The sequence below is a fragment of the Cryptomeria japonica genome, chromosome 9, assembly GCF_030272615.1.
Source record: "Cryptomeria japonica chromosome 9, Sugi_1.0, whole genome shotgun sequence".
In the NCBI taxonomy this organism is placed as follows: domain Eukaryota; kingdom Viridiplantae; phylum Streptophyta; class Pinopsida; order Cupressales; family Cupressaceae; genus Cryptomeria; species Cryptomeria japonica.
In genome coordinates, this window is record NC_081413.1 from 143,924,035 (window position 1) to 143,937,202 (window position 13,168).

General features: G+C 39.1%; 1 protein-coding gene across 7 annotated transcripts in view; it reads right to left on the reverse strand.

The window, feature by feature from the left end:
- LOC131059381 (protein PHYLLO, chloroplastic) overlaps positions 1-13,168 on the reverse strand; it is a 342,343-nt gene that overhangs the window by 227,752 nt on the left and 101,423 nt on the right. The gene's annotated exons all lie outside the window — the stretch shown is intronic.

Below are 13,168 nucleotides of genomic sequence, written 5' to 3' on the forward strand. Positions count from 1 at the left end.
CATCAGTTTGGGGGTGATAACTTGTGCTTGGAGTCAGCACAGTACCACTCATTCTAAAGACTTCCTGCCAAAATGTACTTAGGAACTTACTGTCCCTATCACTTACAATATTCTTTGGCAATCCATGAAGCCTAAACACTTCTCGAAAAAATAAATCTGCAACTTGGGCTGCAGAAAAAGTACTAGTAATGGCAAAGAAATGAGCAAACTTAGTTAATCTGTCAACCACCACGTAAATGCAATCCCTCCCTTGGGCCTTGGGCAACCCAGTGATGAAATCCATTGAAATGCTTTCCCATTTTTGATTGGGAATGGGAAGTGGTTGCAGCAATCCGGCGGGCAATGTATGCTCATTCTTATTCGCTTGACAAACAGGACATTCCTGAATGTAGCGTTGCACCTCCTTCTTCAGACCTTTCCAAGAAAACCTTTCGCGGATCTGCCTATAGGTCTTGAAAAAACCTTGATGGCCAGCAACTGGGATGTCATGAAAATTCACAAGGATCTTTCTTTTGAGCTTAGAATCAGCCACCAAAAAGATTCTTCCCTTATAGTGAATCAATCCCTCAACCACCTGATACTTCTCATCATGGAAAGTACCTTCTAAAATGCTGGTTGCAAACTGATTTTTGGCATAATCAGCAAGCAACATGTCTCTCCAATCTGCAGTAAGCTCACACAATGAGCTAAGATGAGGCCGTCGGGAGAGAGCATCGGCCACGACATTATTTTTCCCTTTGACATATTCAATGTCAAAGTCGTAAGCTTGCAGCTTACTCACCCATTTCTGTTGCCTCTCATTTAAATCCTTCTGGTGCATAAAATGCTTGAGGCTATTGTGGTCTGTTTTTACCACGAACTTGTTTCCCACCAAGTACTGCCTGAACTTGGCTAATGCATGCATAATGGCAAGCATTTCTTTGTCATAAATTGAATAGGATCTCTCCACACCCCTCAATTTTCTGCTCTCAAACACGATAGGGTGTTTGTCTTGCATCAGGACAGCGCCAACTCCTTCACCTGATGCGTCACACTGCAACTCAAATGGTTTGGAAAAGTCTGGAATGGCTAGAACTGGACACGAGCTCATGATTTTCTTAAATTTATCAAACACCTCTTGAGCTCTTTCGGACCAAACAAAGGCCCCCTTTTTGGTGAGATCAGTAAGAGGAGCTGCATTCTGGGAATACCCCTTAACAAACCTCCGATAAAAACCACATAGACCTAGAAATCCTTTTAATTGAGTCAAGTTCTCGGGAGGTGGCCAATCCATTACTGCTTTTATTTTCTCCGGATCCACCTTTACTCCCCCAGCACTGATTATGTGACCCAAGTACAATAACTCCTCCATTCCAAATTCACATTTGGAAGCTTTTGCAAACAAACTTTCTGACTCTAGGGTACTAAGCACTACCTCCAAATGTTTAAGGTGCTCATCCCAAGTCTTGCTGTAAATCAGGATGTCATCAAAAAATATCAGCACAAATTTCCTTAACTGATTCTGAAAGACACGGTTCATGCAAGACTGGAAGGTGGCTGGAGCATTAGTCAACCCAAAGGGCATGACTAGGAATTCAAAATGGCCATAGTGGCATCTGAAGGCTGTCTTTTCCACGTCAGATCCCCTCATCCGAATCTGGTGGTAGCCCGACCTCAGATCGATCTTCGAAAAGAACTTGGCCCCATGTAACTCATCAATGAGTTCATCAATTCGGGGAATGGGGTATCTATTTTTGATGGTGCTTTGATTCAAAGCACGATAGTCCACGCACATGCGCATGGTCCCATCTTTTTTTCTTAACAAGCACTACTGCTGAAGCAAAGGGACTCTTGCTTGGGCGAATGAAACCCATCTCCAGGAGTTCTTGAATATTCCTTTCTATTTCATCCTTCTGCCTCTTTGGATACCGGTATGGAGTTGTGATCACTGGTTTAGCTCCTTCCTTGAGCTCTATAATGTGTTCTGAACCCCGTTCAGGGGGAGGTCCAGGAGGCAAGTCGGCAAAAACTGCACTCTTCTTTGCAAGCAGAGACTGGATATCAGGAGGTTGATCACGCTTAGCCTCAATGGGACTTGCAAGGAGGATCATACATTCGGCAACCCATTCAACTTGATCATGACGGATCAGTCTTGCCATTCTTTTGAATGACACCACTCGCGGACCTCCATTAGACATGCCTCTTAGAACTACTCTCTTCCCATCTGATTGAAACTTTAACTCCATAGTTTGCAGATTCAAGGAGATCTCTCCAAGAGATCGCAGCCATTGAATACCTAAGACAGCATCAGTATCCCCAATGTGTACTACGTAGAAGTCATCCTTGACTTCGTAGTTTCCCAACTGCATGGTCATGTTTGAAATCTTCTTGGTGCAAGAGATATGAAATCCATCTGCAACCATGACCTTGAACCCTTCAAACTCTTCAGTTTGCAGCCCCTTCTTGGCTACTACAACTTCATCAATGAAGTTATGTGTTGCTCCGGTGTCGATCAAGGCAACAATTCGCTGCCCTTTGATCATCCCACGAACCTTGAATGATTCGTTTCTTTGAAAACTAGAGAGCTGGGCCAAGACTCCACCACACTCCTTTTCATCTCCAGATTCTTCTGGGGCTCTATCACCTTCACTTTCTTCATAATCAGATTGCTGGTCGGATAAATCAGACCCACTTTCACCAGCAGAATAATATTCAATCTGATTGAACTTAACCCCCTTTTGGCAAACATGATCTTGAGACCATTTTTCTCTACACCGAAAACATAACCCTTTCCTTCTGAGTTCATTCAGGGTTTCTGGATCCAATCTGGTAACATTTGGATTGCGGTTCTTGAACTCTTGGTGTTGAGGTCTCAAGGGTGGTCTATGCTGAGGCCTTTTTCCCTTATCCCTTTTCTGAAAGGGGGAATTTGACTGAAACTTGGCCTTAGGAGCAGCCCACTCCATGTTCCTTGCCTTTTTCATGGCTTCTTGCAGTGATGGAGGGTCAAAGGCTTTGATCCAACCTTTGAGAGGTTCTGTCAACCCTTCACTAAACAAAATCACCAGTCTCCTTTCCGTGATTCCAGTCACCATGACTGAGAGCCTTTGAAACTCTGCAATGTAGGCCTCGACCGTACTATATTGTCTCAGTTGAGCAAGCTCTCTGAAATGGATTTCAGGATCCTTCTTCTCAAACCTCTCGATGAGCCTAGTGGTGAACTCATCATACGTTGTGATAGATCGATGACCAAGAGTAATGAGGCCATGGTACCACCACTCGTGCGCTACTCCGTCCAGGTGCAGCGTAGCGAACTTAATCGCTTCTTCTTCTGCCATTGGCCTAAGAGCTAGATAGTTATCCAGCTTCTGAATCCAAGCTCGGGCTGAATTAGTCTCACTTCCGTCAAAGTGTGGAAGGATAACTTTGTTGACAGCTTGGTACAAATCCCCTTGATTGAATGATCTCCTTTGGTCATAATACCTCCCTTGTCCTTTGTTTTTCCTTTTATGATCCATAAAATCATTATAGGACATATCCATTTTGATGTCATCAGGCAGAGAATCATACTCTGCTCTACCGAGTCTCAACTGCTCCACAAATGAAGCATTCTCCTCGGGATCTGGCTGGTTGATTGTAGGTGCCAGGAAAGTGGGTTTAAAGGGCCTGGAAGATATGTTGGTATTATTAGGTACTACCCGGCCTGCATGTTCATCTTGGGGTTTGGAGGCACTATATTCTCCTCTATGCCCTGAGTTATTCTGAGGAGTGGTGTTCTGGCCCACTCTTCCCATCATGAGGGATACCATGTCCATTAAAGCATCCATCTTCCTTTCAAATCTCTTCCCAGGACTCAGAGATCTTTCTCTTTCCTTTCCACTATCATCTCTGTTGCGGGTGAACCCCTCATTTCCCCCGATTGACCTTTCTCCTTCAGCCATGTTAGATTCCCCGGAAGATTCCCAGTGAGCCCTTAAGACTTCTGAGGCTGTCTGACCCTCAGGAGGTTGATGAAACTGGAATTGTTTCCCAACCTTCTTATCTTCTCTTGCCCAGTATCTTTTTTCTCTGTCACTCATATACGGACTTGCTCACAGGATGGCAGGATCTTGGCTCTGATACCACTGAAATATCCCTAGCCAATTTTTTTTTGAAATTTTTGATCAACTTAATTACAACAACTATATGAGTGATCAATTAGTTCTGAGAAAAAGTATTTGATTTGCTGAAGCAACCCTAACCAGAATGGCACCGTATGGATGAGCATTGGTCAGAGGATCTTAGTTGCTTATGAAAAGAACTCTAACCAGTATGGCGCCGGGATGGCGAGCATTGGTCAGAGGGTCTTAGTTGCTTATGCAAAGAACTCTAACCAGTATGGCGCCGGGATGGCGAGCATTGGTCAGAGGGTCCCTGAAATCTAGAACTGGAAGGAACTCAACGCCAAGTATGTGCTACCCACTCCAGACGGATAGGGGCTACCATATGACGGAGTGAAACTTAAATGCTCGAATTTAATTGATTGCAGAAACTGAAAAGACACTCGACATCCAGGATGTGCTTTCAATCCCAACAGGGAGAGGAGCTACCATAGGATGGAGGTAGATAAGATAAGTTTGGTTAGCTTGACAATTACAATCAAGATCACAGTTCAAGACTGCCAGTACTACTGGTCAGAGTACAATCAAAGAAATTCTTTCACAACTCCCCTTTTAGAAGAGAGTTTCTGATTCAACATAAATCTGCACATTCAGCCGCGAACCCATGGATCACTGCCAACAGCTCATTTCGTCCTCGTACAATCTTCTTTCCTCCGGAAACTAATTGCAAAATGCCTTGGTGACGTGGAAACCTGCGAAAGACTCAAACAACACTGCAAAACCCTCACAATGAAAAATGGCACGATTTCCAATGCATTTAAAATGGTACGGCTGGCTGCAAAATACGATTTGTCATTAAAATTAAATGCATTAACCAAACTTGCTGAAACCCTAGGAAATGCAACGCCTAGTTGAGGCAAATGCAAAGAACTAATACCCACAATGCAATTTTTTTGTATTTTCTGGTTGTGAACAAAACATGAAATTAGTCGCGGGAATTCTAGATGCAGAAAACTGAATGAACTATAAGCCTAAATGATTACAATGAAAACTCTGATGATAAACTACGGCTAAATGCAATTACATAGAGAATATAATCACCCTAGTTGCTATTTTTCAAGCAAGAAGAGATGCCTATGCTAGAAGGCTTCCATTCCTTGAAGCATGTCCAGAGCCAGACGGCTGCCCAAATACAAATTCTGCCAAAAGATCCCTTCAATCCTCCCAAGACTCCAATAAATAGCTTCACTTGCCTCCTCAAAACCCTAATTCGATTTCCAAGGCAAACCCTAATCCCCTCCTCAACATGGCGCCATCACACCTAGCCAAAAAGTCAAATGAAATAATATAAAAATATCACCTTGGTAAGTTTTCGCCATGTTTTGACTTTGGCCAAGGATAAAATATTAAATAAATCCTCCATGAGGGCGCCACCCATAAAGTCCCCCTTTTAAGTGATGTTTTTAAGTTGTGGGACTAGGCCAAGGGGGGATAAGCAACTTTATAATTATAATGATTATTTAATTAAAATAAAGTTACTTGACCACACAACTCCAAAATCTGAAGCTAGAACCTGACCATGCTCCTGGAGTTAACTGAACAGGATGTAGAGATTGCCCGATGCCACGCGAGCCCTGCCAAAAATAGAACTTACTAAAAATAGTAAATTCTGAAAACTGCTCCAAAAACTGAGATGAAGACATCGTTGCGAAGCCCTCTGAACCATCAGAAAAAGCCGACGATGAACCCATCCAAAAAGACCTCCTCAAAAATAGGAAACCCTAATTTTACCCTCCGACTGGCCTCCGAGCTTCCTAGAAAGAGACCAACGGTTGCAGAAAGGATCAGGTTTGAGAAGGGGTCATTACATTAGCTAAGTCTATGAAGTAGCTGAGATCAAAATTTATCAGACAGAGATCCAACAATCATTAGGAATTTAGTAAAAGTGGAAGCCATTTTGAAGTGATCCAAGACTTTCATTGTGATTGAGGCAAAGAGTTTTCTAGGGGTAGTTCAATATTTGAGAAAGCTTATCAAATCATATTGCATAGTTGCAATGCTTTATATTCCCTGGTGGCAATTCGTAAGTCTTTTATATGGGGTAGAATTCAACAAAAGGCATTTGTTTAGCTGAAGTAAAAGATTAGCAAGCCACTGGTTTTGGCAATACCTAGCTTGCAACTACTATTTTGGCAATACTTAGCTTGCAACTACTATTTTAGGTAGAGACAAATTTTAATGATTGTGTGTTGGAGGCTCTTTTATTACAACTATGTAAGCTTGTTTGTTATCATTCAGATTTATTTCGTGGAGCACTTTAGATATATTGCTCACAAAATGAATTGCATGTCTTTGTTTGGGCAAAAAATATCTATATTAATTAAAAATTAAAAATCATATATCTATATCTACATATATTAAATATGTCTTTGAATGTTTAGTGTTGTGGTAGGAAAATTCCATTGGTGAGGTAGCCACCAAGGTTCAAACCCCTACTAGGCCATTGAGCTAGTGGGCTTTCTACCTTTGTTGGGTCGTTGAGCTCGTGCATTTGAACAAGTGAAGTGTCAAGAATGATGAACCCCCCGAAAATGGACAAAATAACAAACTTTTTCAACCTTGATTCTACATTGACTCTAATTTTGTCTCAGACCAACCCTATTTCTAAGCAATTCAGTAATTTCACACATTTTTCTAGGGTTTTGCAAGTTTTTACAATGATTTTTTTCACTTTTTTGCCATTTTGGGGGTTTTTAACATGATTTTAACGTGAGATCAATGCAAAAAATCTTTGAAAATTGGGTCAACGCTTGGTCAATGATTTTTTCATGAATCAGAATTTTTTCGAGAAATAAATCGCCTAGCTCTAGGATTGAGGAATAATCGGGTATAATCGTGATTTTTTGCAAACTATTGCTTGATTGATTAAAACAAGGATGGCATGATAACTTCAAAGTTTGCCCATGTCTAACGGCTCTCCAAGTTCGCCTAGATGATGAAGTAAAACACAAGTTGGCATAAAGCATGCCAAGGCATTAAAAGGAAAGATTAAGACAAGAAGATGAAAGAATCAAAGCATGCCTAATAAGCATGAAAGTCAGCTATGAAGCAAGCAATCCAAAGTTCGCCCAAGAAGAAAGTACTTAAAGTTTGCTTAGCATGGGAAAAGATTAAAATATGAAACATGGTAATCAAATCTTCCAAGTTGGCCTAGACATGGTAGAATAAAGCAAAACATGAGGACAAGCTCGCCAAGTTAGAAATAAATTTTGGACGTAAAAACAAAATTGGCCAAGATGAATAAGACATTAGAACTTCCATGTTGGCCTAGGCATAAATGAATATGTGAACATGCATAAGCCAGACATGAAAATTTGCCCAAGATTTGAAGATCAACTTGCCATGGTGAAAGACAAAATTGGCTAAAGGAAAAATATTTTTGACAAAAATTGCACATGAAATCAAGTGTCAATCAACGAATGGGTTGGAAAATTAACTTGACACATTAAATATTTTTCATTATTTTCCAACACTTGGAATTATTTTCAAAGGGAAAATAATTTCAACACTTAGAAATATTTTTTTTTTTAAATCAAAGAAAATTCAATTCGAAAGAAAGTTCTAGAAGATTCCTTAGCTAAGGATGGAATTTTGAGAGAGGAATAAAACTTTCCATTTTGGAAAGATTTAAAACATTAAAACACAACAAAAAAAATAGAAAAAACAAAAAAAACACACAAGGATCAAGCTTCTAAGTTTAAAATCCCTAGACTCTATATATTTTCAGCCAATCACTTTCAAATTCATTATTTAGGTTGAGAATTTGGAGAGCAATTGAGAAGAAGTTTTCTCTCAAATTTTGTGAAAATTGATTTCTTGAAGAGAAATTTTGAAGAAGCAAAATTCTTTTAAGTGTTGGAAATAAATTAAGTGCTTTTTTCTGATTTTAAGACAGATTTTCAGGATTGAAGGTGAATTCCAATCACAAAGATTAATTTCTAACATACAAAATCTGAAATTGACTGAATTTTTCTATTATCCTGTCTTATTTCTCTCAAATTTTATCAATTTCTTGACTAAATTCTTCACTTTCAGTCTTCTTTTTCGCAGAAACTTAACCCTTTAACAGGCTGAAACTGAAAGTGAAAATTCCATGAAAAAGGATCAAAAATCAGAATTAAAACCTTAGAAATAATATTGAATTTTCATGTGTCTTACGGGTCGATGACTACCAAAGAAACACCTTCCAGAAAAGTACCAACGAAGTTCGCCAGTAAGGGAGTGCAGCGAAAATCCAAGATCAAATCTAAATGGAAGAGCGTCACAGACATTGACCATGGACATGTAGATATGGAAGAATTCAGAAAGAGAATGCACAGGTATGATAGACACCTCCCGACGCCCATTGCTTGCCGAATGATGAGAAATGGCATTGTCCAGGCAGCCGGATTTCCTTCGGCTAAGGAGTGCACTGAGCTGATAGTTGAATGTGCTATTCATTACAATGCACAATCAAGAGAGATTATTGCACCTGATGGAAGGGTTTTAGCTAATCTTTTAGAGTTAGCCATTCAAGAGATGTTTGGAATTCCAAACTACAATTAAACCTCCTACAAGACCAAAGAAGATACCCAGAAGATCTATGATAACCGGTCTAAATGATAACCAGTCTAAACTCTATGCAGCAAATATTAACAAGTCCTACTTGGAAAAGAAAAGGCCCCAAGGAAAAGTGTCAAAGTATCTGTTGCGTCCATACTTCAAAGAAGAATATGGTGATATCATCCTACTGCTGAATAGAGTAATGGGCAGCCCTCAGGGTGCACCATTCGAGACATGGATGTACTACTTCATAGATGAAATTACCTCGGGAGTCAAAATGTTCGATTGGTTCCACATTATCAGCAACAATCTTCATGAACAGTTGATAAATCACTCAACAAACGCTGCAAATTCTCCTCATAGGTTCCCCTTTATTCTCACGCCACCACTCAAACTATTTGCCCAAGGTTAAACCAACCAATCACGCAACTCTTGCACCATATGGTTCAATTGATTTTGCCCAAAACCTATGCCTTGAATATGACCCACAAACAACAATATGCAAAATGTCAATAGTGCCCAAATACAAGTAACTTGAGAAATCTCAAACCATAGAAATTTGTTTTCAATGCATACTTACAAATTTCATTCCACATTGTTGAAGTGCAAATGTGAAACCTAAATGATTTCGCTTGTAACCAGCTAGGGTGGATAGTTTCACCATTGAAACCAATTGCCAAAAGGTTTTGTCCTAGGGTTTGGCACCTCAAGAAGCTCTCAAAATCCAAATAAGAAAAATAATCCAAGCATGTGAAAATGACCCTCAAAATGTACTTTTATATTAACCCTAAGAAACTTCTCAAAAGGCATTTCAATTTCCCGCACTTTTTAACATTTCATTTAAATCTCGAAAATGAAGTGACCTTATATATTCCCTTTAAATATAACAGTAAAGTCACTTAATAATACTCTCTTAAATTAATTAAATAACATTACACTTTAAATATACTTTGTCAAAAAATATTAAAGAATTAGTTTAAATTATTCCCTTTTGCAATGTCCCCTTTCTCAGTAAGGAGTAATCACTGGTCCAGTGGCCTATTCCGAAGACCTATAGGTTGATTGGAATAAAAAATTAGGGATTCCTATTTTCTAGGAGGATTCTTCGCGTTTTTCGGGGACGTTCTGGTTGGAGTTTGGCAGAAAGAACTGAGAATTCCTTCTGGGTTTTTCAAGAGCTTCACGATGGTTTAACATGCATTTTGTTACGGAGTGATTTCTGAACTTACTATTTTTAGTAAGTTAGTGGCAGCTGACTGGATTTTGAGGTTTTTCTGGGTTTTCCGAGCTCTCTCACAGGGTTCGGCAAGCATGTCTTTCGGAGATGTTTTCATAACTTACTATTTTTAGTAAGTGGGAGTTCAAGCAATGCTATTTTTGGCAGTCTTGAGCAGAGCTCCAATCCAGTTCAGAATTAGTGTTTTATGCACCTTCGTTCACATGCTTGTTTTGGTAGCAATCAGTGGTTGATTTTTAATCGCTAATTAAATATTATTAATTTATTCTAAAGTTTAATATTTAATTATTTCGACTGATTATATTTTTGGACGAATGACTTAGGAAGGAAAATATTATGTTATTTGTCCAAAGTCACATTTTATTTCCCTTAGCTGAGGGCGTCAAAAATGAAGGTGTTTATGATTTGTAAAGTTGATATTAGAACATGGCGATTTTCCTTGGGAAAAAGTTCAACTAGGGAGTGTGGAAAGTGGACGCCATACTTGGGGGCGTGTGAAATGAAATGCATATGAATGAAAGGTAATTTGGGTGCCATTTCAGGTGAATTTGAGTTTCAAAAATCTATAAATACAAGGGATGGGCTCCTCATTTGTTTATCTTGAAGAAATCATATTGTTATGTTGTCGGAATGGTGAGTGAACTTGACCTTCGGAGTTGTGGCTCCCTAGTTTAGCCAGTTTCGCAGTTGAGACATAGTACCTAGTTAAGAGTTGGATTGTTGGTGAAGTTTTCAGTGTGCATTTTCAGATTTCCAGTGTGTTGTGTGGTTTTCAGCGTGTGGTGTGGATTTCAGTGTTGCTGGTTTTTGGTGTGGCTGAAGTGAAGATTTGATCGTATCTCCCTGCCTATGCAATCCATTATTCTGGGTAGTAACTCGTTGGAAGCGTATTTGGAGGGCGACCATTCTTCTACCTTGGCATTTCTGTTGGTGTACTTTCTGATTTTTGGCAGCAAATCGAACTTTCCAGCTGGGCCGTACCATTTCTTGGCTGCCTTGGGTTGCATGTTGGCTGTTTGTGGTGTTCGCGGTGCAGGTTTGAGTCTCCGGTTGCATCGCCTTTGTCATATCTTTCATTTGCTTCCGTTTTTGTGTCATTCCGAGTTGTTTTGGGTGAGTTATGAAAATAATAGTGAATTTGGTAGTGGTTGTTTTCTACATGTTATGCAGACAGCAGATTGTAATTTCAATTTAGTGATTATTGGTGTGTTATTTCTTTGTGGATGGATTTGAGTTTGTTAATTGTGATAAGTTTGGAGATATTCAGCAGTAACGGACAGCATAATCTCTCGTTCCTATGCATTGCATCTCTTATTTGTAAGGCTAGATAGTAGTACTAACAGCCATTTCTGGATTGTAAAGCATACCCCGCTGAAAAGTGGAAGAGTCTGGCTCACCGCCTACATTTTATATTTGTAATTTTGTCCTCCTACTGCATAAGCAGTAGAGTGATATTTCGTTTGTAATGGTCCTCCCGCTGCATAAGCGGTTGAGTTGAGCTTTGTTGTAAGTGTTTAGTCCTCCCGCTGAAATATTGTGGTAGAGTAATTTGTGCTTGGTTTTGTTCTTGTTCTCCTTGGCAGGTTTACCACCAAACTTTCTAGTTTTCTATTCCCGCTGGAAAGTGGAAGGGGTTGGCTTGCCGCTCATTATTGTAATCAATACTTTCAACAGTTTACATCTAACGATCCCCTGCTACCGTATGCTCTCACCCTCCCAGTTTGGGCTCTCGGTGATCAAAAGGTGTAGGGTTCTTTCCAGTTGGTTTGGATTTCATTTCTCTAACCCTAACGGGTGTTGTTGTGCTCCTAATCTTGTTGGAAAAATCAAAAAAAAAAATTGTTGGGGATATTACACCTTTTCCCCAACTTTAGCCTACGAGAATTAAATAGGCTAATAAATTGCTTTGGACTACTTAGAAACGGACATTACAAAGTGAATATATATTGTATATGCTTAGAACCCTTGCTTATATATCATGGTATAGGGGAGAGAATGCCTTTCCAACTTACCATCTCTTTTTCAAATTCTCAAGATTGTATTTTGGTGGAGGATTTTGCACCATTAGAATTTCATTTTTCAATGGACTCTACAAGCATACTTCATTCCCAGAGTTTGGTTCAAAAGAGCAAGTTCCTTGGTATATTGAACCACCCCATCTTTTAGGTGTTGCAACCAATCTCCAACTACCAAGAAAGTCCTTTGCACACTTCTAATGACTCCTCAATGGTTCAAGGAAGAGAGAGAAGTTGATAAGATACAGACTGTAATGAATTACAAAACTGCTCTAATTAATTGTATCTTTCCAACCATTGATTGCCAATTGTTTGTCAACTAGCATAATCTACTCATCATCATAAAAAAACTATAAATTTACAATCTATTAGATCCCAAAATTACAGTTCCACAATACTAGAGTATTAACCAATCTTCAAGGGCAGAATCTATCTTCATGAAGACAAAAGAGGGACTCATCTAAAGAATGTAAATGATTAAAGGCCAATTTCTAAGAGTGGGTATCCTCTCTTTCACTTTCGGCTTGACTAAAGAGGGTGTTCATAGAGGTATCCTTAACTGGACATCTAACCAGGTATGATAAACAAAACTAAAACAACTACAGCTATACCTAATGTATGCTTGACCCCAATAGTTTGCGGCGTCACTAACTAGCAAAGAACCTTCGCCTATTTTAATTATCATAGTTATTTGCGAGGTAAACACAAAATAATTTATTAATCAAATTAAGTTGTCTAAAGTTCAAATAAGGCAACATAGGGGCACAAGACCTAGACAATTTTGTACTATTAGAATGTGTCCAAACACAAATAAAACTTTGTGACCAAATGTCAATTGAATTATGTGCATCTTTTTCTATATTTACGTTTAGTCCATGTGCATTATATAATCATTATGTTCCTATGAAACAGAAGCCAAACTTAGACCCTGGACTTGGGTAGTCTGGAATGATCTATCAACTAATATGATTTATTAGAGTTCATATATTGTTTAAGAAGAATATCACTAATTCCTCAGAAATAACTTTTCAAGCTATGTCAATAAGATGATTTGTAGTATCATAAATGCATATTTGTACAAAGACATGCTCAAGCAAGTGCAAAAGACCATAGTTTATACCACACCCATTTTCAATTCCAAAAGTTGAACAATAAAATATCCCATAAATGGTAAAGTTCATAAGATGCATCCTTCTACCAGAAACAAAGATGCATCAAGTTCAAAAGTTAATAGA